Source organism: Paralichthys olivaceus, chromosome 7 (assembly GCF_024713975.1).
Source record: "Paralichthys olivaceus isolate ysfri-2021 chromosome 7, ASM2471397v2, whole genome shotgun sequence".
Taxonomy (NCBI): Eukaryota; Metazoa; Chordata; class Actinopteri; order Pleuronectiformes; family Paralichthyidae; genus Paralichthys; species Paralichthys olivaceus.
The window spans coordinates 4,075,933-4,082,500 of NC_091099.1; the positions used below are offsets into that span (position 1 = coordinate 4,075,933).

Consider the following 6,568-nt stretch of genomic DNA (forward strand, 5'->3'; position numbering starts at 1 on the left):
TTCTTTGCTTTTATCTGATATCTATATCAACCGGGCCGGCGACGAATCAGGGAGACAAACTGAAGAAACGGCACAACGAGTGGGAAAAGTTAGATGTGACTCGTTCCAACACATTGAGCACAGACATATGTCCAGGAGAGAAGCTTCTCCTGATAATTTTAGAAACCTCTCCAGAGCACACAACGTTTTACCTCAGCCAACTCCTACCACAATCTTGACTGTGTGTGTTTGTGCGTCTAGTCTACTGTGTATTACGCCTCGCAGAGAGGGGGTGGAAAACAGATCCTTGTGATGAATCGATCACCGGGAAGACGTAGGAGCTGGGATGAGCAAATAGAACTCTGCAGGGGGGGTCTGGGTTTAAATAAAAAACAACGTATTGGAATGAATTATAAATTCGACTGGAAGCAAGAAGGAAAATAAAGAGGAATAGAGATATCAACATGGAGCCTAACGGTAAGAGACGGAGATAGGGGATGAGAGAGAGAGACAGACGGAGGAGAAGCAGAACGAGACCTATAGGATGTGGCTGAACCGTCGCCTGTGGTTGCTCTGTGAGGTTTAATGTGGGGTTTGACCCAATAGGACCTCAATGTCCCCAGAAGTAGCTGCAACTCCAGAGTAAAAATCACTCCACTGCACCAAATCATCCTGAGCACTCTGTGAAGACATCTGCGGACCTGGACCAGAGGAAGTGAGGTCAAAGTCTGAGATAGGGTCCGGTCCACCTTCTGCAAAGCAGCATGGGCTTTTATTGTGATTTTGTTTTGCGTCGGTCCACAGAGTTCGATGTGAATGTCGATCAACTGTTTTTCGTCTGCGTTGGTTTTCTTTGTTTGCATGATTACGCAAGAACCAGGCTGCTTAATTATTTTGTGGAGGGACGTGACCCGAGGAAGAACGATATTAAATGTTGGTGCAGATCCGGGATTCTTTCTTTCCCACTTTATTTAACATTGTGAGATATGAGTGCAGCGTGCAGGTGAAAAAAAAAAAACACACCTAGTGAATTCCAGTGTGGTTTCACGAATGTAAACACTCACATCATCCATCAAAACGTTTGTGTTTAAACTCTCTTCTGTCATAATTACTTCAACAAGCTGAAGCTGCTTTAAAGAGCAACACAGAAAGAGTCTTTTATGTGCTATTGATTTTTCTGCCTCACAACATTGGTTCATCGTGAGAAAGAAATCATTCCTCTCCGTGGAAGTGACATCTACACAAGTTTGAATCCAACGGCACCAAACGAGAATCCAATAATAAATAAAGCATCTATATGTTTTAAGGCTGGTGCTGTTGGTGCATCTATAAGACGTCTGCCCAGTCGCCCTCTGCTGTTCTCACAACAGGATACAAGTCTTTTTGTTTAGCCTGAGAGAGACACAGATCACAGCCTCTCACCTTTTGTGTTTAACTCAAACCAAAATGTTGTTGTGGTCAAGCAAAGAAAGAAAACGGCAACGGCATGTTAGAAAAAGCAAAGAAGAGGAAAAGAGGAAACGAACCCCAGAAACACCAGTGCTGGTCCGAACGCATGTGGACCATTATGACGGAAAACCAGTAAGAGTAAATCGAATGGAAACGTGTCGAGAGGTGGGGAAGTGGAGCGAGGGAAAGAAAAGAGACACTGAACAAGACACAGATTCAGTCAGTGCAAGAGGGAGAAATCACTTTTTGAGGGAGGGGATGGAGGGGTGTTGAGAAAGAAGGGGAGGAGAGATTAGCGTCATTAAAGAGCCCTAATCCTCTGACTAGCGTGGCTGGCGCTAAAATGGAGGATCACACGGCTTTTTAACGGCGCCTTTGTCAGTCGGCCGCGAGGGGACCTGGCAAGACAAGGCCGGACGGCAAACTGGGAGAAGCTGGAGGATGGGGAGGGGGGGAGCGAAGAAAATTTCAATGAAAAGTTAAATTAGAGAAGAATCCTCGAGAGGAGAGGAGATGAGCAGGATGGATGGTTTAGGGAGGGGGAGAAAAAACAGAGGGAGAAAAAGAAGTTGGGGGAAAAGAAAGGAGAAACAGGCAGGAGCAGGCAGACGCCAGCACACGCTGTTCCTCCCCCCGTCTCCTCCTCCATTCTGTTCTTCTCCGGCGGACGAAAAAGAACGAGAGGAGCGGAGCGGAGTACCACAGGGCCCCAACCGCTCTACTCCCGCTTTATCTCTCACTCTACAGTCTTCTCCTTTCCCATCCATTCCCTCTACCCTTCATCCCTCCCTCTGTCCCCAGCAGTCCCTCTACTCTTCTGTCTTCATCTCTCTTCCACTACCTCCCTCCCTCGCTCCCTCCCTCCGTCAGCTTTCATGTTGTTACTCATTATAGCGCCTACATCTCTCCCTCCGTCCCACTGTCTCTCTCTGACAGTTTTTTCCCCTACTGATGTTGGCCTTCACCCCCGTGTCTGGGCCTGGACGGGACTATAGGGGGGAGAGAAGGGTGGGAAGGGCAGGGTGTTCCAGATGGACGGACTCTGAACTCCAGAGGAGAGGAAAGAGATGGTGGGATGAAAGAGAAGACGGGAGAGGAGAGGAACGTAAGGTTTGTGAAGAGAAATTGAAAAGGACTTTAACAGACCTGAAACAACACACACACACACACACACACACACACACACACACACACACACACAAACAACACACACACTCCCTACGTCTCTCTCTAATAGGCCCGACAGTGTGGCAACGTGTGGAGGACGCAGCCTTGGTGAAACACTCTAATGAAGAGACACACACGCTGATCAATCTCTCTTTATGTTTCTTCCTCCCCCGTCTACTCTCCCCCAGCTACCCAAACTCCGTAACTTTGTCAGGACTGTCACACAGAGGGAAAATATATCAAAGCAGACGAGCTGACGAGAAAGTGCTCGGAATAAATTTAACTTGTTTTAAATTTCAGCTACAGCGATATTTTAAATATTGCTTTCCAAAATTCTTCTTGGCCGCGAAGCGTAAAAAGTGACAAACTGGAGTAAAAGACTGAACGGCCTGACACGGTATCGACACCGAGGAACACGAGATCAATTAGTTCACTCTGGATAACAGCGTCGGCTAAATGCCTCAAATGGAAACACAATCCACGCTCTCTGTCTCTCGCTTTGATGTTTGAATTAAAGCAGCTCAGCTGATCGCAGCACGAGGGTTTCCGCTCCCAGAGCAGCGGCTGTGAGAGGCGAACCGCCGTCAACGCTCAGACACACGCAGGAAAATACAGAATACACATTAACAATGAATAACACGCGAAGCGATGGGTTCGACGTGAGATCAACCGAATAATAAAGTGTGAATTCCTAAAAATATTTAACATGCCAACACATATGTACTCAATATAACCCGTTATGTAAGTCAGTTCTGGAAATGTTTATTTATGGAAATATCCAAGGCTAAGCGAATGTGTTCACCGTGCGTTTTTCTGTGTACCTGCTTTAATCCACCTTTCAGCCTCTCCTTCTCTCCCCCACCTCCCCTTCCTGCTCCCCTTCCTGCTCCCTTACTTCCACACCCCCCCCCCTCGCCCCCATCTGACTATGAAACTCTCCTTTTCCACCTTTCTGTTTGGCCATCAGCCCAGACCTGCACCTTTCCCAGCGAGACCCCCGCTGACCTCCATCCCTCTCTTGCTTCATCCCTTCTTCCACTGCTCCCCAGGCCCCCTCCGATGGCCCCAGGCTGCCCCAGGCGTGCGCGCATGCATACACACACACACACACACACATACACACACATACACACACATACACACAGCCCCGGACTCACAATAGGGGGCAGAAAAACAACTTCCACCCTTGGCTCACTCTGGGCAGCCCAGCACACACTCCTGCTCTCCCTCTCACACACACACACACACACACACACACACACACACACACAAACACACACATAGAGGCACACATGCAAACACACAGACTAACACAATTAAGAGTAGAATTCAATATCCACTACTATGTTAAGGGTAATGAAAAACTGACCTGACAAACACTTATTTGTCATCATCTCTCCACCTCCACATTTATTTTTTTGTGAAGAACGTCCTGCGGGTTAAGATAATAGCAAGTCCGTCCTTTTTGGATTCATGCTGGAAATCATTTAGACTGGGAGCTGCTTAAATCAAGATACGTTCCACTAATGAATTGCATGATTTGTGTTTTTGATTTTTAAAAAGTGAGACTGCGCAGCCAAGTAAGAGCCAGTTATTGTCTTTATCGTGTTGTACTTGTATGAGGTAGATTTTCACAAATACTAAAAAAAAGGAAGATGAGATAGCAGGACAGGAGAATACAAGAAAAGAGTTGGCATGGCAACCGATAAGCTTACTGGTTGCCGTGCATTATGGGAATTGCACAGTGGGAAAGTTAATTTGAGCAGTCAGATTGTTTTGCTGAAACTACCTGTTGTGCTCATGGAAAAGAAATAAATCTGCTGCAGAGAGTAAAGAGAGACCATGATGGATTTTTATACTCGGCTTCTCGTAAAAGGTCGAACTTTGACGCACATCTGTTAGGTGTGAAATTTTATTAGGCGGATGGAAGCAATTGTTCAAATACATTTTTTGAACACATCAGTTGTGAGATGATTCACTGTACAACTTACTGTTGTTGGTAAAGGCGGTGGAGAAGAATAAAAACTATTTGTTGCTGCCTCAAAAACACAAGTTTACATAACTTGAACAGGCAAATGGTAAATATGAATATTGAACTTTTTGACAGGAGGAAGTCAGTTTTCTTGAGTGGATGATGTAACGCACTGTAGTTGCTTTAACGCATGAGTATAAAGTTAACTTGATTAACTTAACTTGATCTTTTGACTAAGTATTTAAGTCGGCAATTGGATTTAACTTTAAAAATGTAACCAATCTTCTGCACATCATAAGTGACCCATTTCTGACATTGCAGTCCTTGTAGGGACGATTAGATCTCATCAGATAATAAATGTGGCCCACACACACTCCCACACACACTCCCACACACACACCCACACACGTCTGTAAAATGCTTCCACAATATGGTTCAGTTAACTGGGTGCAGGAGTTCACACGTATGCACATGGCCTGCGTTTCGAGGACCCACAGTCCTTTGACGCTGTCCTTGTAGCTCACGTGGGATCCAGTCTGTTGGGACACAACACACACACACACACACACACACACACACACACACACACACACACACACACACACACACACACACACACACACACACACACACACACACACACAATCATACCCATATGTGCCACAGTGAGGACAGACAGAAAGGACGATACAGCAGTCTGTCCGGAGCTTGAGCCCTTGAGGACACGATGGATGGAGACACACACACACACACACACACACTCACACGTACACACTAAGCAGGCTGTGGGGACCCTCACCTTCTGCCCTGGGAATGGATCCGGCTGCTTTGGACGCTTTTGGGCGCCAACTGCTCCATATGGGCAGTGTGTGTTTGTGTGTGTGTTTAGGGGCAGAAGGTTAGGGGCAGGGGGCTAAGGATGGGGGTGTTGGACAGCGAGCGGCCAGATGACAAGTTTGTCTCTGCCACACAGCAAAATATTCTGTGTACAAGCAGCATAGAAGGTACGCTCAATGTTAAAAACAAGGTTAGGACAAGTTACAGAATTATTAAGGCAACTTCAGACTCATTAAGAACAGTACCAGAGGCGTCCACTTAGTCAAGTGTACTGTCAGCAGTTGGACAGACAACACAGCTTTTGTTTTTTTGTTTTTAAATTGCAAGAAAATATGAAAATTTCATGGCTAATAAAATCGCTTGGTAAGAACTTTGCACAGACATAATATATCTGCGTTACTGTTTGCCAAGTGACGCTGAATATTTCTGAAAATAAAGGTTTTCATACCAAACTATACACAGACGGTCTGCGTTTATGTTACTTTACTTTACGTGACACAAGTCATGTTTCATATATTTTTGCTGTATTTGTTTCTCAATATAAATAGTAATAACATGTGTTTTGTTTGTGGTTTAATTGTAAAGCATCAATTACATTTCTTTATCATTAGGGTGTCATAATTACGTTTTAGGAATTATTACCAAATTCATAAAAAAAAATAAAAAAATAAAAAGATTATGTTCTGATCAGTCAATAAACTGGTCTCTAAATAAATAACACCTCTGTGATATTCCACAGCTTCATAATGATTCACTGACAATATGCAGAGCTCAGTAAAACTGTTACCTATTATTATCATTGCGAGGAATTAAGTAGAGTATTGGTAATATTTAAAAATATATTATACTGCAAAATGTTTCCACGCTCCCACAAAGCCAGAAGATGTGGACGGACACATAACAACACACACAGTCTGTCTCTCTCTCTCTCTCGCTCTCTCTCACACACAAACATACACCATGTGGTAGAGGAGGGCTGACATCTGCTTCCTCTTACTCTTCCCTCTTTTTCAAAGTCTTTTTAAGTCCCCGCATCTCGATTTCCTCTGAACATTTACCCAATCTTCTCCTTACATTCATACAAAGCACATAGAACGCAACACCTAAACCAGGAGGGTCACTGGTCACGGTTTTTGAAATCCTCATCTCTCTCAGCTCCCTCTT

At 44.8% G+C, this 6,568-nt stretch overlaps 1 protein-coding gene across 2 annotated transcripts in view; it reads right to left on the reverse strand.

Annotated features, from left to right (window-relative positions):
- znf423 (zinc finger protein 423) overlaps positions 1-6,568 on the reverse strand; it is a 128,726-nt gene that overhangs the window by 70,239 nt on the left and 51,919 nt on the right. The gene's annotated exons all lie outside the window — the stretch shown is intronic.